The sequence below is a fragment of the Mustelus asterias genome, chromosome 13 (assembly GCF_964213995.1).
Source record: "Mustelus asterias chromosome 13, sMusAst1.hap1.1, whole genome shotgun sequence".
Lineage (NCBI taxonomy): Eukaryota > Metazoa > Chordata > Chondrichthyes > Carcharhiniformes > Triakidae > Mustelus > Mustelus asterias.
In genome coordinates, this window is record NC_135813.1 from 68,364,476 (window position 1) to 68,388,559 (window position 24,084).

The window sequence follows — 24,084 nt, forward strand, 5'->3', positions numbered from 1 at the left end:
CTCAAACAGGGAGTTAGAAGGGCAAAAAGGGATCACGAAATGTCCTTGACAGACAGGATTAAGGAGAATCCCAAGGCATTTTATACATACGTTAGGAACAAGAGGGTTGTCAGAGAAAGAGTCGGACCTCTCAAGAACAAAGGAGGGGAATTATGCATAGAACCCAAGGAAGTAGGTGAGATCCTAAATGAATACTTTTCATCAGTATTCACAAAGGAGAGGGACACATTGATTGGTAGTGTCTCAGAGGGGTGTGTAGACCCGTTAGAACAAATTGCAATTACAAGGGAGGAAGTGTTAGATGTTTTAGGAAGCATAAGGTAGACAAATCCCCAGGGCCAGATGGCATCTGTCTTAGATTACTGAGAGAGACAAGAGATGAAATTGCTGGGCCTCTAACAGAAATCTTTGTTTCTTCATTGGACACAGGTGAGGTCCCAGAGGATTGGAGGATAGCAAATGTGGTCCCGTTATTTAAGAAGGGTAGCAAGGATAACCCGGGTAATTATAGGCCAGTGAGTTTGACGTCCGTGGTAGGGAAATTGTTGGAGAAGATTCTTAGAGATAGGATCTATACACATTTAGAACTGAATAGTCTCATTAGTGATAGACAACATGGTTTTGTACAAGGGAGGTCATGCCTCACAAATTTGGTTGAGTTTTTTGAGGAGGTGACAAAAATGATTGACGAGGGAAGGGCCATGGATGTCGTCTACATGGATTTTAGTAAAGAATTTGACAAGGTCCTTCATGGCAAGCTGGTGCAAAAGGGATCAAAGGTGAACTAGCCAGATGGGTACAGAACTGGCTTGGCCATAGAAAGAAGTCTAACAACACCAGGTTAAAGTCCAATAGGTTTATTTGGTAGCAAAAGCCACTAGCTTTTGGAACAGGCTGTCCCTTCGTCAGGTGGGTGGGAGTTCTGATCACAAACAGGGCACAAAGACACAAACTCAATTTACATGAGTAATGATTGGAATGTGAGTCTTTACAGATTTTTACAGTATTTACAGTTAAACTTCTTACTGTGTTTACCCCAGTCCAATGTGGGCATCTCCACATCATTGGCCATAGAAGACAGAGGGTAGCAGTGGAGGGGTCTTTTTCTGATTGGAGGTCTGTGACTAGTGGTGTTCCACAGGGCTCTGTACTGGGACCTCTGCTGTTTGTGATGTATATAAATGATTTGGAAGAAGATGTAGCTGGTCTGATTAGTAAGTTTGCGGACAACACAAAGATTGCTGGAGTTGCAGATAGTGATGAACATTGTCAGAGAATACAGCAGGATATAGATAGGCTGGAAAATTGGGCGGAGAAATGGCAGATGGAATTTAATCCAGATAAATGCGAAGTGATGCATTTTGGTAGATCTAATGCAGGGGGGAGCTATACAATAAATGGCAGAACCATCAGGAGTATAGACACACAGAGGGATCTGGGTGTGCAAGTCCACAGATCCTTAAAGGTGGCAGCACAGGTGGAAAAGGTGGTGAAGAAGGCATATGGCATGCTTGCCTTTATTGGACGGGGCATAGAGTATAAAAGTTGGCATATGATGTTGCAGTTATATAGAACGTTGGTTAGGCCACATTTGGAATCTGCGAACAGTTCTGGTCGCCACACTACCAGAAGGACGTGGAGGCTTTGGAGAGAGTGCAGAAAAGGTTTACCAGGATGTTGCCTAGTAGTATGGAGGGTATTAGCTATTAGGTGAGATTGAGTAAACTAGGGTTGTTCTCCCTGGAAAGACGGAGGTTGAGGGGCGACCTAATAGAAGTTTATAAAATTATGAAGGGCATAGATAGGGTGAACAGTTGGAATCTTTTTCCCAGGTCAGAAATGACAAACACAAGGGGTCACAAGTTCAAGGTAAGGGGGGCAAGGTTCAATACAGATATGCGGGGGACGTATTTTACACAGAGGGTGGTGGGGGCCTGGAATGCACTACCAAGCAAGGTGGTTGAGGCAGACACGCTAGGATCATTTAAGACTTATCTAGATAGCCACATGAACAGACTGGGAATAGAGGGATACAAACGGATGGTCTAGTTAGGAACACATGATTGGTGCAGGCTTGGAGGGCCAAAGGGCCTGTTCCTGTGCTGTATTGTTCTTTGTTCTTTGTTCTTGTGTAGTTAATGTGACCCAAATTGTACAGAGGACAGGTCCACTCCACATGTTGCAAGGAGAGACCAGCAAACACTCCCCCACCAACCCCCCTGCCCCCACGCCCCCCCCCCCCCCCCGTCTCCAATCCCCCTCCCCTTCAACCCTCCTCACCATCACCACTTATAACTTGAATCAGCTGACTAAATTTGACATGTACCACATTTGGAAAAGTCAGATCAGGTGCCATAAAAGCTGGCAACATGGCAGCTCATAAGAGATGCAGCTTACCAGTGAAGAGAAACTTGACAGACTGGCAGTAGTAGTAGAAAGGTGGACAGAATCACTCACAAGGGAAACCATGCTCCTTTTGGCATAGGAGACATGAAGGGTGGCAAACCTGCAAGGGCCACTATTCACCCTCTATTAAAGATGCAAGTTATATGGAGACTTGGTCACCAACTGAATCAATGCATTCATCCAAGTTTCTTGTTGAAAATAAAGAGGGTTTCTTTGGTTTTAGCAGGAAACCTTTGCTCATTTTTATCCACCGAGTCAATCCAAAGTAGCACAAACCAAGTTAGGAACTTCTGCATCTTCAGTAAAGTACAATTTGCGCACAACCATTGCTATTTTGCATGCACACTTTCATTGTTTCATAGCTTCTTCTTGTAGGTGAACGTGGCAAGTTAAAGTTTATTTATTAGTGTCACAAGTAGGCTTACATCAACACTGTAATGAAGTTACTGTGAAAACCCCCGAGTCGCCACTCTCCGGTGCCTGTTCGGGTACACTGAGGGAGAATTTAGCATGGCCAATGCACCTAACCAGCACGTCGTTTGGACTGTGGGAGGAAACCGGAGCACCCGGAGGAAACCCACGCAGACACAGGGAGAACATGCAGACTCCACACAGACAATGACGCAAGTCGGGAATCCAACCCAGGTCCCTGGTGCTGTGTGGCACTCTGCCACCATGCCGCCCTTATGTTTTAGTGGTTAGGTACCACATGAACAGTCCTGAACAATAACGAGTGCAGACCTTTTTCTGTTTATGTAAGTTATGGAGCTGATATGAGGAGCCCTGAGGCTCATGTGAAAGTTACCTCATGCCTTCTACTCCGCACTAAGTTGCATGTGTGACCATACAGCAGACTGGAAGGTACCATGCAAATCCCATTGTGTTAAATACCACATATGCACAATAGTGGAAAAAATATTTGAAGGTACCAAGCATTGAAAATGCACAACAGAATTTTGCAGGGAACATTGTCTGCAACCCAGTGAAAACTCCATGTCCTGTCTGACTGATGCCTCCTTTCCAAAGGGAAAATGACAAGGGTATCGCCCTTGCAAACAAGCTGCTTGTCGCATGCTCAATATATTATGCACTGTTGACTGCCTGATGTTCCAGATGTGCTCTGCGGTGGCTTGGAAAGATCCCAAAACAAAAAGCTTCAATGCTACGGTAACCTTCATACTTACAGGAAGAACCAGTCATCTTCGGAAAACTGTCTGCACCTTATTCTGCAGCAGGTGGAACAGCTGTGACAACCATTCTTGTGAAGCCAAGTGAAGCTAAGTGATGAAGATGTATCTTCCCTGACATGCCCAGCTACGTTGGAAGTGTGGACCCTGGATATCACTGAAGGACATGAAAATGCCAATATATAAACAGACTATTTGACACAATCAATCCAGATGTTGTCTCATTAATGTCCTGTATAGCTGTAGTGTCACTTGCCTACTTCCATACTCGATACCCTTTGTAATAAATTCCAACATTCCATTCGCCTTCTGGACCATTTGCTGTGCCTACGCACTAACTCTTTGAGATTTGTGTATCAGGACATCCAGATCCCTCTGCACCATTGAGTTTGGCAGCCTCTCCCTATTTAAATAATATATTGCTTTTCAATTCTTCCTTAAGTAGTATACTGATCTTCTATTCTGTCACTTCCTCTGCATTTCTTGATCATGTTTCAGAGCAAGTGACACTGCAACTATTGTCCCCACAACTACAAGTTAACGTCATTTTCTGCCTCTCTGTAATCAGCAGAGATTTTCAAACTCTTCCAGCGTCTCACCACAATGCTTCCACCAACAGAGCACAAAAGAATCGAAAGCAACTTAGCTGCAACATGTTGAGTGGCCCTTTAAATAGCTCCAGAAAAGGGCCCATCTTGCTTCCCAATACTTGTCTTTCAGGAGTGAATGAGGAAAGCATTCCCTGCTCAGCCATTGGTCAATTTTAGTGCCGGCCTACTGCAGCAGTCTCTTGGCATCTGTGACATCATGATCTCACTCCTTCAACCTCTTAATCATAGAATTCCGACAGGGCAGAAGGAGGCCATTTGGCCCATCGAGTCTGCACCGACAACAATCCCACCCAGGTCCAATCCCCATAACCCTATGTATTTTCCTCGCTAAACCCCCTGACACTGTCAGGCCTGGGTGGGATTGTGGTTGGTACAGACTCGATGGGCCAAATGGCCTCCTTCTGCACTGTAGGAATTCTATGATAAGAGCGGGAATTTGTGGCCACGCCCACCCCAAGACTGAAAACTCCTACCCGAGGTCAATGGACTTTTGCATGGTCTGCCCCCTGCCCCCGCCCGCTACGATTCCCGTGGCGGGCGGGATGGGAAAATTCCGCCCTAAGTGTTAATTTAGCTTGGCCAATCAGCCTAACCCGCACATCTTTGGAGTGTGAGAGATTTCCAAGCACCTGGAGGAAACCCACGCAGACACGGGGAGAACGTGCAAACTGCACACAGACAGTGACCCAAGACTGGAATTGAACCCAGATCCCTGGCGCTGTGAGGGAGCAGTGCTAACCAGTGTGCCACCGTGCCGCCCATCTTTGGATGCATGTAGGAGATGCATTTAGGTATGTCACTCCAGCTGCTTCAGTTCTGCTGTCATGTCTACTCTGCATTGCTAGAAGGAATGGTAGAATGAATGTCGGTGCCCTTGTCTTTTGTGAACACAGAATTGAAATGCATGTTAAATACCCCTGCCAATTTCCACTCATCTCTCATTAACATACTGTCCTCTCCTCTCAGGAATCCTACTTCACATCTTACATTTTGTTTTCACTGATACATTTGTCAAATAAATGTTCCATTGAAGATGTTTTGTCCCCTCCTGGAATTATCTTCCTTATCTAAATCATGCAGTGCGATCGGAGATTCTCTGAGGAATCCTGTGATCCTATTTAACTGGGAACCAGGACTGATACAGAAAAATATTGGCAGGGAAATATTGCAAAATACAAAAAGCAGCAGAAAGAAGTAAAACAGAGAAAATTAAATTGTAAATGTAAATTGTGCTTGAAGGGCAACTTGGAAAAAAAATCTTATTTCAAACAGCAATTGCAGAACAATATTTTCCCTTTAGCGTGGCCAAATCATGGCCTCGGGTTACAAGTGTCTGCCATTCTAGGTGGCAAAATCGGCACAGGATGGAGGCTCTTCAAACAATTCCATTGCTGGCTACCCTCACTCTTCATGGTATCATTCACCACGGAGATCATTCGGCCCTTCATGGTTATTCCAGCTCTCTGAAAGAGACACCAGTTCACACTTTCCCCATTAGAATCATAAAATCCCTACAGTGCAGAAGGAGGCCATTTGGCCCATCAAGTCTGCACCAACCACAATCTCACCCATCCCCTATCCCCGTAGCCCCACGTATTTACCCTGTTAGTCCCCCTGACACTAAGGGGCAATTTAGCCCAGCCATTTAGCCTAACCCACACACATTGGACTGTGGGAGGAAACTGGAGCACCCAGAGGAAACCCATTCAGACAGGGGGAGAATGTGCAAACTCCACACAAACAGTGACCCAAGCTGGGAATCGAACCCAGGTCCCTGGCACTGTGAGGCAGCATTGTTAACCACTGTGTCACCGTGCCACACTGTAAATGTTTCCTTTTTAAAGAGAGATTCAAACCCCTCATAAAGATCCTCCTGAATCTTCTTCCACCATCCATTGCAGATCTATGGGCGGCACGGTAGTATTTCTCCCTCACAGCCCCAGGGACCCAGGTTCGATTCCCAGCTTGGGTGGCTGTGTGGAGTTTGCACATTCTCCCCGTGTCTGTGTGGGTTTCCTCTGTGTGCTTCAATTTCATCCCACAATCCAAAAATGTGCAGGTTAAGTGGATTGGCCATGCTAAATTGTCCCCCAGTGTCCCAAGGTTAGGGGGATTAGCGGATAAATATGCAGAGTTACAGGGATGGGGTGGGGTGTGGGCCTGGGTTAGATGCTCTGTTGGACAGTTGGTGCAGACTTGATGGGCTGAATGACCTCCTTCTGCACTATAGGGCTTCTATGATTCTATCCTGTGCCTCCCAACTGGCAGGAAAGAAAATGAAATTCAGTTGCTGCAGCATTGCTGGCAGATGACTGCTGACTTTCAGCAGAGGAGACAGTCAATGGCCTTGGAGGATGAGCTCAAGCGGCTCTGGCCTGGTTCAGTCTGCATCACCTCTGCATGGGTGGCATTGTCTGAGCTGGCTCTCTGACAACAACAAGGGCATTGCCAGAGTGGGAGGAGTAACAGTGAATGCTACCAAAAGAGACATCAGGCCCATACTCCACAGGGGCACTGCCACTCCTATGGGCTGCTGTCTCAGTGGCCCTCATATTTCTGTTGGAGGACAGTTTGTTGGATTGCTATAACACACTGTAGGTCCCTTAGAGTATTGATACGCTGAGCCACAATAACATCCATCTGAATTTCCATTGCAGCACTCAGATTTTTGGTGGGAGCTGCTTGTGCAGTAGGAGCGGGGGGAGGTTGTGTCCCCCCACATCGCTCATCGTGTATGTGTGTGTCTGTATGTCTATGTGTGTGTTGTGTGTGTGCGTGTGTCTGCATATCTACGTGTGCCTGCACGTGTGTGTGTCTGTGTGTGTCTGTATGTCTACTTGTCTACGTGTGTGTGTATGGCGTGTCTGTTTGTGTCTGTTTGTGTGTGTGTGTGTGTGTGCCTAATTCAGTGTTCTCACTTTCTCACTCCACCATTCACTATCGAGAGAGGATTGAGGTTAGGAGGGAAGCTAGGAAGATACGGAATCAGAACCAGAACCACCCATGGAGGAAGTAAAGCCTGAGCTTGTGCTGTAGGAGGAAGTTGCTGAGGACCCTGTGGTTAAAATCTCCATTCCCTTGGCCTGTCGATCAAGCATCCATTCTGGCTGAGTGTTCGAGAGCGTTTCAATCAGCAATCAGCCCGGGAGTGTCATTGGAATTCCAACTCAAAGCCCTGATACCACAGCCCTGGCCAGAGACAAAACAAGGAATACAGATTCCATTCTCACAGCCTCATAATCAACAAGTTACAGAATGGTAAGGCGTGCCACCACAGGGCCCCAGGTCAGGTCACAGTAAAAATGAAGCACAGCGCACAACCCGATACCTGGACAGTCATCAGTTATTTTTCGGGAACCTGCCTCATGATATCGATGAGATGGAGCTGAAATAACTTTTCACAGGATACGCCAACGTGGTGGAACTCCATATTAACACTGATGACCAGTGACGGTCCAGAACAGCTTGGCCCAGTGGCCAAGGCCCACACATCATTGAGGCAGGAAGGTTAGGAAGAGTCTGAGAAGAAGGATCACAAGGCCCATTACCTCCTTCAGAATCAAAGGCATTCCTGTGCTCCTTGACATGTTCTTTCCCATTTCTATCTTGAGGAACAACCATGCAAGTAATTCCAAAAGATTTCAGTTTCTTTGAACTTCATGGCAATTGTGTGTAACAGTTACTGAGTTTCTGCCCCACTCCTCTTGCGTCCAGGCCTGAACATTTGCACATTTACTCTCATTTTGCAAAATCCTGTTGGATTATCCTATATTGGAATCCTCCTCAGCTTCTCAGTAACTACGTCTATTGCCTTTCTCTCCTGTCCAAAATGGCTGCAGTAGATTCGGCCCCAAATTAAATTGCCATTGGACACCTGGTCAATGGACTTGCTGACACAGTCTGCACACAACCAGGACGGTACATCTAAGTTGGAAAAGATTTTCAGTAGAATTTTCCATGGTAAACTCTCAATGGTGATCAGACTTCTCGATCTTAGTTTACCATCTTTTGCTCCACCTAACTGGAGGGACCTTGAAAGCAGATTCAAATTCCATTTATGTCCAAATCTGGTGTCCTCGAGCAGCCCACACTGGCCACCACTGCCGCTCTCCCACCCAGTGCCACCCACTGCCATCCAACTGGCCAGACACGTGGAGATAGGTGACAAAGGGAGCCAGGTTTAAATCACAGGAGGGCCCAGAACTCAGTGGCTGGTTCCAATGAATGGAAGGTTGGAAATCGAGGAGACAAGCAGGGGAGGAAGCCAACCTGCCTTCATTTTTCTGGAGAGATTGATGGGGGTAGGGAGTGGGGGTGGGGAGGAGTTCGGGGAGAGGGGTATGGTGGGGAACCTGCTTTGAAACAACTGTCACCAGCCTGCTTGCAATCCAGCAGCCTCCAGCCACGACTGAGGAAAGAATAGAGAAGGTTAATGAAGCTACATTGCATGATGATAAGGGCCAAATAGAAATCCACAAGGTGAGTCAGAAAGGAATCTAGTGCATCCAACTACTCAACCAATGATTGTTGTTGTACAGGACAAGAGCAATCATTGGCCAATCAGCCTGTCAATCAGGATGGTCCACGTGCCCGATTGGCTACTTTGGACACTGACCATCTGGATTGAGCCTGGGTCCTCCCAGAGGCGCAGGCCCTAGTGATCAGGACCGTCTCCTCCCCTCACCCCCTCATCCTCCCTCTCCCCCCCCCCCCCCCCTCCCTCATCCATGTTGCCACTCTCCAGGGCCTTGGTGTTTTGGCATTCCAGCTGATTTACTTTGAGTGTCATTCCTGAGCAGGCTTTACACCTGCTGGGAAAAGCTCCAAGTAATGCTGTGTAAGAATGGAGCAAAAGCCCAAGTCTCCACGGTTCTGGCCATCTGATCCCATTGTCATCATACAGCAATCTGGGATGGTAAAAACCTTCTGTGAATGTGGTGGGACCTCCTCAAGGTCCTGAGGTGCATCAGTGCCTTCAGTTGAGCCATTCGCTGTTCCCCAAGTCAGAAGGTTCAGGTCCACGTATGTGCAACGTCTATGCAGAAACAATGATCAAATAAGCATGTCTGAAGACACTGGAACTAGCGTTAAGATTGGAGGTGGTGGGGGAAGGGGCTGGGGGTAATGATAACATTAGTTAGATGACAAAGCAATTGTAGCAAGCACAGAAGGCAGATTACAAGAACCGGTAGATTGAGTAACAGCAGTCATGAACTTCAGAATATGATGGGCGGCACAGTGGCACAGTGGTTAGCACTGCTGCCTCACATTGCCAGGAACCCAAGTTCGATTCCCGGCTTGGGTCACTGTCTGTGAGGAGTCTGCACTTTCTCCCCGTGTCTGCGTGGGTTTCCTCCGGGTGCTCCGGTTTCCTCCCACAGTCCAAAAGCTGGTTAGGTGCATTTTCCATGCTAAATTCTTCCTCAGTGTACCGGAACAGGCGCCAAAGTGTGGCGATTGGGGGATTTTCACAGTAACTTCATTGCAGTGTTAATGTAAGCCTACTTGTGACACTCATAAATAAACTTTAAAAAAGTGAACATCATAAAACATGTCTCAAAATTACCGAGAAATATTCATATAATCAGAGAAGGAAAAGAATTAGAACAGCTGCAAGAATTTAAGTACTTAGAAAGCATAATAGCTGCAGATGGAAGGTGCATCAAGGAAACAAGAAGAAGGGTAGCAATGAGAAAGACTGTATTTTGTAAGAGACAGTTGTAGGTTGGAAAGCCAAATAAACAACTCAAGAAGCAGCTTGCAAAGGGCTAGATTTGGAGTGTTGACTTGTGTGAATGTAAGACTTGGATCTTACAGAAAAGGAAGAACAACTTGCTAAAGAAGCTTTGAAATGTGGGTTTGGAGGAGAAGGGAAGAGATCAGCTATCAAGAAAAGGTTACAAGTGATAAAGCGCTGAGGAGAGTGAACGAACTAAGAAATTTGCTGAACATAATTAGAAACAGATGGAGAGACTGGGGCAAGGCACGTCTCAAGAGGAGAAGGACTAGTAAATGACATTACGGACGGAGGATTTCAAGAAGACAGAGAAAGAGGAAGGAAGAGAATACAAGTGCCAGATGGCTTGAAAATCGAAGGGATGTTGCCAGGAAATGAAAAGACTGGCACAGGACAGAGAGTCATGGAGAGGTCTGTGAGCCAGGGGCCTGCCTTCAGGCAGAGCACTTGATGGTGACCATTTCAGAATGGAATTTAATCCGGGCAAGTGAGAGGTGCTGCACTTTGGGAGATCAAATGTTAAGGGTAAGTATACAGTTAATGGCGTTGAGGTACAGAGGGATCTTAGGGTTCAAGTCCATAGCTCCCTGAAAGTGGCCACACAAGTAGATAGGGTGGTAAAAAAGGCATATGGCATGCTTGCCTTTGTTGGTCGGGGCACTGAGTACAAAAGTCAGGATGTCATGTTGCAGGTTTATAAAACTTTGGTTAGGCCACGCTTAGAATGTTGCATTCAATTCTGGTCGCCACATTACAGGAAGGATGTGGAGGCTTTGGAGAGGGTGCAGGAGAGGTTTACCAGGATGCTGCCTGGATTAAAGGGTATGAGCTATTAGAAGAGGCTGCACAAATGAGGGTTGTTTTCTCTGCAGCGGTGGAAGCTGAGGAGGAGATCTGATAGAAATCTATAAAATTATGAGAGATATAGATCGGATTGACAGCCAGAATCTTTTTCCCAGAGTTGAAATGTCTAATACGAGGGGGCATGCACTTAAGGTGAGAGGGGGAAAGTTCAAAGGAGATGTGAGAGGCAAGTTTTTTTACACAGAGAGTGGTAAGTGTCTGGAACGCGCTGCCAGGGGTGGTGGTGCAGGCAGATACAATAGGAGTGTTTAGGGGCTTTTAGATAAGCACTTGAATACGCAAGGAATAGAGAGATATGGACCAAGGGCAGGCAGAAGGGATTAGTTTAATTTGGTGTCATGTTCGGCACAACATCGTGGGCCAAAGGGCTTTCCTGTGCTGTACTGTTCTATCTTCTATGTTCAAATGCCTCATTGGGGAACAAGTACCGCACCAGTCTTTAGAACCTAAATTAAACAAACCGGCAGCAGTTAACATCAACCACAGCCTGGGACTATCAGGAAATTGCTCACGTGTTGCCTGTGACTTTATGAATTGTGCTAGTGATGGGTCAGGTTGACCACAAGCACCGTAGCCTTGGAAACAAATGTCTTAGATGTAGCAATAGTTACAATTTGATGTCATGGCGAAGAGCAGCCAGAGAATTTCTTCCCATTTCACTTTGTGTGATAGTGGAGGATGGTTGTTAGTGAGTCAAGACCCGATTTTACATCTCTCCAGATTTTTCTTTCTGTTGATGGCATTGGGGAGTGACGTAAGATTGAAGATGGCACCGGAGCGAGACAACTTCTTGCGAGCTGCCCCAGCATGTCCTCTAATTCTATCTTTGATTCTCGTTCTATGCTTTTGAGACTGTACTCTAATTCTGTTAACACTACATTCTGTACCATCTCCTTTCCTTCTCCCCTATGTATTCTATGAACGTTTCTTGTGCGCTATGAAACCATTGTCGATTGCCAGAAAAACCCATCTGGTTCACTAATGTCTTGTGGAGAAGGAAATCTGCTGTCCTTACCTGGTCTGGCTTACATGTGACTCCAAAGCCATAGCAATGCGGTTGACTCTGAGCTGCCCTGTGAAATGGCTTAGCAAGCCACTCGGTTTCAAGGGCAACTAGGGATGGCTGATAAATGCTGGTCAGCTAGCGACACCCATGTCCCACAAAAAAAGAGCTTTGTCTGTATAGCACAAGAAACAATACTTTTCACTGTATATTTATACATGTGACAATAATAAATCAAGTCAAATCAAAAATGGGCTGCTGATCTGATTTTACATCATTGAATTAAATTCCAATCCAGAGTGCAATCTTTTTTAGGGATTGACAATGATAACGTTTGAGGAAACTTTGTCATTTTGGGTCAGTTAAAATACAATTAAATAATTTCAACATGTGCGTGAGTTACATGGTGTCTGAGACGTGGGCTTGCACTCTTTCATGGTTGAACGGTGCACAATTACTGAGCTGGACTTTGTTAGCTCTGTCGCATTAAGAACAAGGCCTACTTCTGCTATTTTAAAGACAGTTTGTGCTTGGGAAAAAATAAATAAATTAGCTGGCAATGCAAATCAAACAATTGAAAATTAATGGCACAAAAAGAGATCTTTGTGAGTGAACTATTTAAATTAATAGATAACTCAAATTAAGCGGCTTCAAATTAGGAGGAGTAGACTGTAACAAACAACCAGGAATCCTCATCAATCAGCCTGTCCAATACTGTAGCTGCGACTGACATGGGGTAATAAAAGGGGACAGGAAAATATCTACGTAAATGGAACTGAATACTGCAAATTGGCTGATTTACCTCAAAAATACAATTTTCAGAATACTTCTCCATCACCAACTCTGCCCAGAGTGCAAGCTATGTTTTAGTAAAAGTATCTTCTGCAATGATGAAGATCTGCAGTCATCTCAATATTAATGTTAAAAAATTACCACGACCATTTCAAAGAAAGACATATATCTAAATTTGCTGATGACACAAAGTTAGGCAGCATTGTAGATAGTGTTCGATGAAAGCATAAACTTACAAAGGGATATTGATGGACTAGGTGAATGGAAACACAGTGGCAGATGGATTTCAATCTAAGCAAGTGTGAAGTTATTAATTTTGGACTGAGAAAGGATAAATCAGAGTACTTTCTAGATGATATGAAGTTACATACAGCAGATGTCCAAAGAGATTTGGGGGTTCAGGTGCAAAGATCTTTAAAATGCGACAAATAGGTCCAGAAAATAATCAAGAATGCTAATGGATTGCTGGTCTTTATATCTAGAGGACTGGAGTATAAAGATGCAGAAGTTATGGCCGGAACTCTACCATCTCACCCGCCACGGAATTGGCGCGGGCGAGGGTCCGTCAACAGAAACTTCCATTGACCTCGGATGGGAATTTCCGGTCTCACCCGAGCGAGGCCATAAAATCCAGCTAAATATGTTGCAGCTATACAAAACCCTAGTTAGACCCCACTTATAGTACTATGAGCAGATCTAGACACCACACCATAGGAAGGATATATTGGTCTTGGAAAAAGTGCAGCATAGGTTTACAAGAATCATACCTGGACTTCAGTGGTTTAATTATGAGGAGAGATTATACAAATTGGACCTGTTTTCTTTAGAATTTAGAAGGTTAAGGGATGATTTGATCGACGTCTTCAAGATACCAACAGGAAAACTCAGGGTAGATAAAATTAAACTATTTTCACTGGTTGGAGATTCTAGAACAAGGGGGCATTAAAATTAGGGCCAGACTATTCAGGAGAGATGTTAGGAAACACTTCTACACACAAAGTGTGGTAGAGGTTTGGAACTCTCTTCCACAAGTGCAGTTGATACTAGATTATTTGCTCATTTTAAATCTGAGAAAGTTAAATTTTTGTTAAGGAAAGGTATTAAGGGTTATGGGCCAAAGGCAGGTATATGGAGTTAGGCCACAGAGTGGCCTGCTCCTGTTCCGATGTTCCTATTTCATTTTGGAGGTTTAAGGCCACTTATGGTCCCCAAGAAGTGAGTGAAAAATATCCCAATTTCTCACCCAAAAGTTTTAAGTTAATAAATTATCAGCTTGAATCATGAACCACAAATCAGGCAGAACCCCAAACTACAAGCAGAAAATTCTGGAAACACTCGACAGATTAGACAGTATCTGTGGAGAGAGGGTGGGATTTTCCACGTGCCCCCACGGCGTGTTACATTTCAGTGGACGCAGCCCGCTATTGGCTGGCAGTGGGATCAGAAAGCCCTGTCATTGTCAACGAGGTTTCCCATTCTATGCACGCCTCGCTGGAGGGAATCCCACTGCAGGGAGTTTGGTGCTGGCAGGACTGGAAGATCCTGCTGGTGGGAACATCTGGAAAATTCCGGTCAGAGTTAATGTTTGAGTTCAATGACCTTTCAACAAAGCTGGAAGAGGTTAGAATGTTGCTGCCTTGTCTAATGTCTGTTGAAGTAGTATTTTCCTGTTGGATTTTAATATGGAGAATTAAATAAGAGGTCTTTAAGTTACCCTAGCTACTAATTGCTGCTCAGTTATTTACATATTAAAACCTATCAATAGGGTAAACCATGCAAAGCAAATTTATTTATTATCAGTCACCTTTAACACGCTGAAAAAGTGTACAAAATGGAGAAATTTGCCATGTTGCCACTTAGGTTATTCTTCTGAGATTGAGGTATGGGCATCTTTTTTGGACATCAGGGTAGAGGAAGCAATACTGTGGAGAGAATAGTCTGCACTGGATCCACTCTGGGAGTCGTGAAGTTGACTTCAGAGAGTTAACTCTAGTAACTGGGAAGTAACTTGGCTGATCTGCTGACTACTGTGGAATTCACCCGAATTTCATCTGAATTTGAGTGAACTTTGTAATAAAAGTTGGGAGGAATGGGGTGCAATTCTAGTCATGTCCACTCATCCTCCCTTAAATGAAGCAGGTGCATTCTGGGTGAGGGTTAAAGGGAAGCTTTTTTTTCATATAAAATCTTGGGCAATTTTCTGGGGTGGCTTCAAAAGGGTGAGCCTCATCATGTATTTCATTCGTTTTTTTTTTAAAATAAGGAAAAGAAGGAAATGGCCCTCACGATCTTCCCAGGTCAACATAGCAACCCCGGCCTAATAAAGTCCCCTGGAGAAACTGACGGGGTATTGAGAAAATCCCCTGGCCAGTGATTCCAGATGCAAATCCCACATTCCCTGCCCTACCCCCTTGCAGCTTTTTGTGTGGAAATCCGGGCCTTTGAGCAGGGACAGAGCCTTTGGGCCTGCAGCTTTCTTCATAGCTGCTAGCCCAGGGGTATCCTGGGAGCTGTTGGAGAGTAGCAGCCCTGAGGCCCCTTGATCATTTTGCAAAGGTAAGGAAAGGATATTGTACCCATTATCGTCGGATGGTGTTACCAGGACGATCCTGACTCCACTCACACCCTTCAGTCTATGGAAAGTTGAAGTTTAACCCCATTACCAACTTTTCACCCTTTCTTGAGTTTGAGTGTGAATGCATGAAAGAATGAAGAGCGGCCCAAGGAGTTTGCCCTGCTGTCTCAACTGGATCTTTTAACTGTTTCTGGCGAATGTTCATCTGGGGAAGCCCAGGATATTGTAGGCACCAAAGTGGGCCTATGCCATAATGTAAAAGATCTCTTCACCATGCCTCACATGCCTTGATCCCCCAGTGATGATCAAAATCTGGCCTCATTTGGCCAAAATTAGACCAAGGATAAATTCAGCTCCTGCTGGCAATGGCTGTGATTCAGATGAAGATAACATTTTGTTGCTTGATCAATAGAAAACTGGGATGTTGACAAAGATGCCAACAAGCCTATACATGGCAAACTAGTCAGACTGCGGGTAGGTTTTAAGATTTTTAGGATTCTCTTAAGGTTGACTTGCAAGTTGACTTGGTATTTAGCAAGGCAAATGCAATGTTAGCATTCATTTTGAGAGGACTAGAATACAATAGCAAAGATGTACTGCTAAGGCTTTGTAAGGCTCTGGCCTGACCACATTTGGAATATTGCGAGCAATTTTGGGCCCCGTATCTAAGGAAGGATGTGCTGGCCTTGGAGAGGGTCCAGAGGAGGTTCACGAGAATGATCCCAGGAATGAAAAGCTTGATGTATGAGGAACGATTGAGGAATCTGGGTCTGTACTCGATGGAATTTGGAAGGATGAGGGGGGATCTCATTGAAACTTACAGAATATTGAAAGGCCTGGCTAGAGTGGACATGGGAAAGATGTTTCCATTAGTAGGAGAGACTAGGACCCGAGATCACAGTCTCAGAGTAAAAGGACGACTCTTTAAAACTGAGGTGAGGAAGAATTTCTCCAGGTAGAGGGTGGTGAATCTATGAAATTTATGGCCACAGAGACTGTGGAGGCCAGGTCATTTAAGGACAAAGATAGATAGGTTCTTGATTGGTGAGGGAATCAAAGGGAAAAAGGTGGGAGAATGCGGTTGAGAAACCTATCAGCCATGATCGAATGGCAGAGCAGACTCGATGGGTTGAATGGCCTAATTTTGCTCCTATATCTTATTGTCTTATGGTTCGGCTAACCTTCTGAATATTCTACCTGAGAATGTATAACTGAGATTGTTGATAATCAGATAGGGCAAAGACTTCAGCATTTCAACACTTCAGTGCTCACATTCATCAAAATGAGGCTACTGGAAAAAAGATACAGTGCTAAGAGCAATGAACCTGTTAATAAGAAAGTAGATGCACCAATCACTGTCTAATTGGACGTGTCTCTTTAGTGGTGATAATGAAAGGAAATAATAATGTAAGGTAATGCATCAATGTAAAAGCACTTCACAAATTATCATAGAACCATAGAACCCCTATAGTGCAGAAGGAGGCCATTCAGCCCATCGAGCCTGCACTGAAAAACAATCCCACCCAGGCCATATTCCCTGTAACCCCACGTATTTACCCTGCTAATCCCCCTGAGGGTACAAAAGATCAATTTAGCACGGCCAATCCACCTAACCCACACATCTTTGGATTGTGGGAGTAAACCGGAGCGCCCAGAGGAAACCCACACAGACATGGGGAGAATGTGCAAACTCCACACAGACATTTACCCAAGGCAGGAATTGAACCCAGGTCCCTGGCACTGTGAGGCAGCAGTGCTAACCACTGTGCCACCGTGCCGCCCCAAATTCCTTAAATCCAGTCAATATGCACCTCAATCAATGGGTGATTGAAGAACCATAGAACCATAGAAAATTACAGCTCAGAAACAGGCCTTTTGGCCCTTCTTGTCTGTGCCGAACCATTTTATGCCCAGTCCCACTGACCTGCACTTGGACCATATCCCTCCACACCCCTCTCATCCATGAGCCCATCCAAGTTTTTCTTAAATGTTAAAAGTGACCCCGCATTTACCACTTTATCCGGCAGCTCATTCCACACTCCCACCACTCTCTGCGTGAAGAAGCCCCCCCTAATATTCCCTTTAAACTTTTCTCCTTTCACCCTTAACCCATGCCCTCTGGTTTTTTTCTCCCCTAGCCTCAGCGGAAAAAGCCTGCTTGCATTCACTCTATCCATACCCATCAAAATCTTATACACCTCTATCAAATCTCCCCTCAATCTTCTACGCTCCAGGGAATAAAGTCCCAACCTATTCAATCTCTCTCTGTAACTCAGCTTCTCAAGTCCCGGCAACATCCTTGTGAACCTTCTCTGCACTCTTTCGATCTTATTTACATCCTTCCTGTAACTAGGTGACCAAAACTGTACACAATACTCCAAATTCGGCCTCACCAATGCCTTACATAACCTTACCATAACACTCCAACTTTTATACTCGATACTCCGATTTATAAAGGCCAATGTACCAAAGGCACTCTTTACGACTCTATCCACCTGTGACGTCACTTTTAGGGAATTCTGTACCTGTATTCCCAGATCCTTCTGTTCAACTGCACTCTTCAGAGTCCTACCATTTACCCTGTACGTTCTTCTTTGGTTTGTCCTTCCAAAGTGCAATATCTCACACTTGTCTGCGTTAAATTCCATTTGCCATTTTTCAGCCCATTTTTCTAGTTGGTCCAAATCCCTCTGCAAGCTTTGAAAACCTTCCTCACTGTCCACTACACCTCCAATCTTTGTATCATCAGCAAACTTGCTGATCCAATTGACCACATTATCATCCAGATCATTGATATAGATGACAAACAACAATGGACCCAACACCGATCCCTGCGGCACACCACTAGTCACAGGCCTCCACTCAGAGAAGCAATCCTCCACAACCACTCTCTGGCTTCTTCCATTGAGCCAGTGTCTTATCCAATTTACTACCTCCCCATGTATACCTAGCGACTGAACCTTCCTAACTAACCTCCCATGAGGGACCTTGTCAAAGGCCTTGCTGAAATCCAGGTAGACAACATCCACCGCCTTCCCTTCATCCACTTTCCTGGTAACCGCCTCGAAAAACTCTAATAGATTGGTCAAACATGACCTACCACGCACAAAGCCATGTTGACTCTCCCTAATAAGTCCCTGTCTATCCAAATATTTGTAGATCCTATCCCTTATCACACCTTCCAATAACTTGCCCACCACCGACGTCAAACTTACTGGCCGATAATTTCCCGGATTTCTTTTGGAACCTTTTTTAAACAACGGAACAACATGAGCCACCCTCCAATCATCCGGCACCTCCCCCGTGAATACTGACATTTTAAATATGTCTGCCAGGGCCCCTGCAAGTTCATAAGAACATAAGAACATAAGAAATAGGAGCAGGAGTAGGCCATCTAGCCCCTCGAGCCTGCCCCGCCATTCAATAAGATCATGGCTGATCTGACGTGGATCAGTACCACTTACCCGCCTGATCCCCATAACCCTTAATTCCCTTACCGATCAGGAATCCATCCATCCGCGCCTTAAACATATTCAGCGAGGTAGCCTCCACCACCTCAGTGGGCAGAGAATTCCAGAGATTCACCACCCTCTGGGAGAAGAAGTTCCTCCTCAACTCTGTCTTAAACCGACCCCCCTTTATTTTGAGGCTGTGTCCTCTAGTTTTAACTTCCTTACTAAGTGGAAAGAATCTCTCCGCCTCCACTCTATCCAGCCCCCGCATTATCTTATAAGTCTCCATAAGATCCCCCCTCATCCTTCTAAACTCCAACGAGTACAAACCTAGCTTCCCTCAAGGTCCGTGGGAATACCCTGTCCGGTCCTGGGGATTTATCCACTCTGATTTGCCTCAAGACAGCGAGCACCTCCTCCCCTTTAATCTGTAAAGGTTCCATGGCCTCCCTACCAGTTTGCCCTATTTCCGTAGACTCCATGCCCGTTTCCTCAGTAAATACGGATGCAAAAAAAATATTTAGTATCTCCCCCATCTCTTTTGGTTCCATACACAGTCTACCAGAAGGGAAGGGAAAGGGTTAATGTTTTTTGTACTCAATGTATTTTTTACCTGAAGGGAAAGGGTTAATGTTTTTTTTGTACCAAGAATGTATCACAAACATAACCCTTCATTGTGGCTAATCTCCTCAGGTTTATACTGCTTTTGACATGAATTAAAGTTATTCTTGTTTGTACTGCTTCTGACACTAATATCAGTTAACTTTTATTTTTATAACAATAGATAGTCAATGTAAATGTGAATGTGTTTGTGAAGTCTTACCTTTCCTACAAGTTTGTGTGTGGTTTGTGGAAGACAGGCGATCCCATGGTGTGGAGTGTGATATCAGCCGTTTGAAGAGGAACTCCCGCTGAGGCAGCTGGACGAGCATTGGAACTTCAAAGAGGAACTGCGGGAAGAACAGGAAACAGAAGACCTGCGCTCCGTGTGCTGAGGATGCCAGATACACTGGTTTATGGTCAAGAAGCTATCAATGTATTTTTTGCAGTTGGTCTGGAAGCTTTCTTCGTGACCAGCAGTTGTAAATTGTATTTCTGAGTCGTGACTGGTCTGGGGTTGATTCGTGACCAGTATTAGAAGCCATGCTGTATATATATCCCCACTTTTCTGTGTTCAGGGAGAACTTTGGCTTCCGTTTTCAAGGGGTCAAGTTCTCCCGCAAGCTTGTGAGAATAAAGCCTACTCTATTTTGACTCATACCAGCCTCAAGAGGTATTTTTACCTACTACAGTGATATTCTCTCCAAAGTTACAAAACAAAATTGTTCTTGGTTGCAGACACAAATAAATTGTTTCATGGGCTGCATTTAATAAAGAATCAAGTATTCTGAGTTCTTTTTCAAACTAGCCCAACGCTATATGATAGACGACTCTCTTCCCTAAACTGGTTTTTAGTGGTGGAAACAAGAAGCAGAAAGGACAAACAGGCACAGCTTCACTGTAAATGCTTCAAAAGCCTTAACAACCTTAGAGAAGAAGACGTCAGCACTTAGCCAACCAAAATGGAAATTGGAACAAATCAATGGGGGTTCAGAACAAAAGGCTTTATTGCTAAAGCAATGATTATATATACAAACAGGGTCAGACAGAATAACGATGCGATGCTATGCAACTCCTCACTGGCTCCAACTGGGTGTACCAACCCAGGGTACACGCCCTAGCACTCAATTGGCTCAGCTTCCCGCCTCGACACTCCATTGGGTCCAGCCCAACCACATGGCCCTCAGGGACCGCCCCCTGAATGGGACCATGCTACCACAGAAAAATCACTGCAGCGAATAGATATCGAGTTGTCCTCTTTTGCAATGCAAAAAATGGGAGAGGGGAGGCATTTAGGAGAAGCCATGTGCTCTGACTGCCATGTGTCACCACTCCTCGGTTTGGTGTCGGTTAGCTTAGATGGTTAGATGGGGATCCAGAATGAGGCCAACAGTCTGCCTGCAATCTTCATACTGAGTCACTCATGGAAGCCTGCCTCCTATGAGGGTGGGAGGAAACCGGTGCACCCAGGTAGCATGGTGGCTCAGTGGTTAGGGCGGCACAGTGGTTAGCACTGCTGTCTCACAGGGACAGGGACTCAGGTTCAATTCCTGGCTTGGGTCACTGTCTATGTGGTGTTTGCACGTTCTCCCCGTGTCTGCGTGGGCTTCCTCCGGGTTCTCCGGTTTCCTCCCACAGTCCAAAGATGTTCGGGTTAGGGTAGGACTCTGAAGAGTGCAGTTGAACAGAGGGATCTGGGAATACAGGTACAGAATTCCCTAAAAGTGACGTCACAAGTGGATAGGGTCGTAAAGAGTGCCTTTGGTATATTGGCCTTTATAAATCGGAGTATCGATTATAAAAGTTGGAGTGTTATGGTAAGGTTATATAAGGCATTGGTGAGGCCGAATTTGGAGTATTGTGTACAGTTTTGGTCACCTAGTTACAGGAAGGATGTAAATAAGGTTGAAAGAGTGCAGAGAAGGTTCACAAGGATGTTGCCGGGACTTGAGAAGCTGAGTTACAGAGAGAGATTGAATAGGTTGGGACTTTATTCCTTGGAGCGTAGAAGATTGAGGGGAGATTTGATAGAGGTGTATAAGATTTTGATGCGTGTAGATAGAGTGAATGCAAGCAGGCTTTTTCCGCTGAGGCTAGGGGAGAAAAAAACCAGAGGGCATGGGTTAAGGGTGAAAGGAGAAAAGTTTAAAGGGAATATTAGGGGGGGCTTCTTCACGCAGAGAGTGGTGGGAGTGTGGAATGAGCTGTCGGATAAAGTGGTAAATGCGGGGGTCACTTTTAACATTTAAGAAAAACTTGGACGGGTTCATGGATGAGAGGGGTGTGGAGGGATATGGTCCAAGTGCAGGTCAGTGGGACTGGGCAAAAAATGGTTCGGCACAGACAAGAAGGGCCAAAAGGCCTGTTTCTGAGCTGTAATTTTCTATGGTTCTATGGTTCTAGGTGGATTGGCTATGCTAAATTTCCCCTTAGTGTCAGGGGGACTAGCTGGGGTAAATGCATAGGGTTATGGAGATAGGGCCTGGATGGGATTGTGGTCGGTGCAGACTCGATGGGCTAAATGGCCTCCTCCTGCTCTGTAGGATTTGATGCTTCTCTATAATTCTATGCTTGGAGCATCATGCCTCTCAGGATATATATAACCAACTGTCTCTCTTACTAATGGAGAGAGAGATGCTGGTGGTCATTTTGCACTACAGCCAATTACCTTACCTCTCTACCTCTCTTGCAATGCATATCTGTGCATTTTATATCCATCAGATTCAATTACCCTCATGACTTCTCAGCTAGGTTCCTGAGTTCTGTACTATATAACTTGAAACCCATCCAAAATGTTGCCGTCAACATTCTATTTCACACAAAGTCCTCTTTTGTTATTACCCTTGAGTGTGTGAGAATTTTCACTGGATCCTTGTTAGCACTCATTAAAGACTTTTCGTCCTCTTCTACAAATCCCTCCATAGCTCCTGTTCACCTCTATAAACCAATTTGGCTCTTTTCTTGCTGTTATGATCTCCATGTTTCTAACTGTAGCCTCCTTGGCAACTTGCCCATTCGCACTCAACTCTGGCTGTCAAACTTTCAACCATTTTGGAACCCAGAACCTCTTAGCCTTGTTACCACTCTGCCCATCAAAAACCTCCTCAAAACCTATCTCAATCTGACTTTTTGTCACCAAATGTTCCCTCCCTTTCTTGACTTCAGTTTTTACAAAGTAGTTTTATCTCAAAGGGACAAATTGTTGCTGTTGTTTAATACCTTTTTGCCTTCTTTCCTGGGATGAGGGCATCACCGGCAAGGCCAGCATTTGTTGCCCATCCCTAATTACCCTTACAATCATAAAATCCCTACAGTGCAGAAGGAGGCCATTCGGCCCATCGGGCCTGCACCGACCACAATCCCACCCAGACCCTATTCCCATAACCCCACATATTTACCCCGCTAATCCCCCTGACACTAGGGTCAATTTAGCATAGCCAGTCAACCTAAACCGCATATCTTTGGACTGTGGGAGGAAACCGGAGCACCCGGTGGAAACCCATACAGACACGGGGAGAGTGTGCAAACTCCACACAGACCTGGTTCCCTGGCCTGTGAGGCAGCGCTGACCACTGTGCCACCGTGCCACCCACTTGAGAAGGTGGTGGTGAGCCACCTTCATGAACAGCTGCAGTCCACTTCAGGTTGAGCTTAATTTAGCTCTCACACATCTCTTACAATAGCTATTTATGTCTGCCTAAGTTGCAAGAGCACAGTGTGACTACTGTAGCAGCTCCATGGAGCAGATTCCTGGGACCCATGTTCAACAATGTGCTTGTGGCAATATCAGGGTATTGGTAAGCCAGAGGCCCAGGCTAATGCTCTAGAGATATTGGTTCAAATCCCACCACGGCAACTGGTGGAATTTAAATTCAATAAATGAAGAAATCTGGAACATAATAGTCTTAATGATGGTGACCATGACAACTATCATCAATTGTTGAAAAAAGAATCTAGTTCACTAATGTCCTTTAGGGAAGGAAATCTGCTGTCCTTATCTGATCTGGCCTACATGTGACTCCAGACCCACAGCAATGTGGTTGACTCTTAACTGCCTTCTGAAATGGCCGAGCAAGCCACTCAGTTAGGGGTGATGCCCACAGTGGTGATGCCCACATACCACAAAAGAATAAAGATCTGAAAGCATTTGTAATTATCAGCTAAAGGGTCTCGCCAGGCATGTTTTTCAAAAGCATTGCCAGATCCAGCTGAATTCACATTGAGTTTTATTACAATAAAGCCTGAAGGAAAGTGAAAAACGAGTATGAATCCTGCAGGGGTTGGCAAGCTTACAGGACTGCCATTGGACAATCTTCAGTACTAATGGGGCAATACACAGAACAATAATCTCATAGAGTTGCTTTTCCAATGTTACCGTTGTTTCACAAATATATACTTTCCATCACAGGAGGAATTTGTTGCTGCTTTAGCTGGAAAAGGAAGATGTGGCATTTATGTACCACAATAGAAATTGCTCCATTTCAAAGCTTATCCTATTACCATGTATTGCTGTTATGAGCTCCCGGCTGATCTTGTATCATTCATTCTTCCTTTCAGATTTGATCATTCTAATCTCTCAAGCTGCATTTATCTTCCTGTTCCCTCCAAGAGCTTTGTTTTCTCCAGATTATTTTTTCTCAGATCAATTTCATTTAAAAGGACACATTTATCTCTGTTATCTCGCCAGTCGTGTCTCCGTGCCCTCTAGCTTTACAGCCGCCTCTAACCATACCAACTCTCCTGGGTTTTCCGCAGCGTGGACAAGGCAAACTTCAAACAATTGCGCCTTCACTCCATTCTCCCCTGTACCATCTGGATCCTTGTGCTGATCAGAGCCACACTGAATAATTAAAAGCA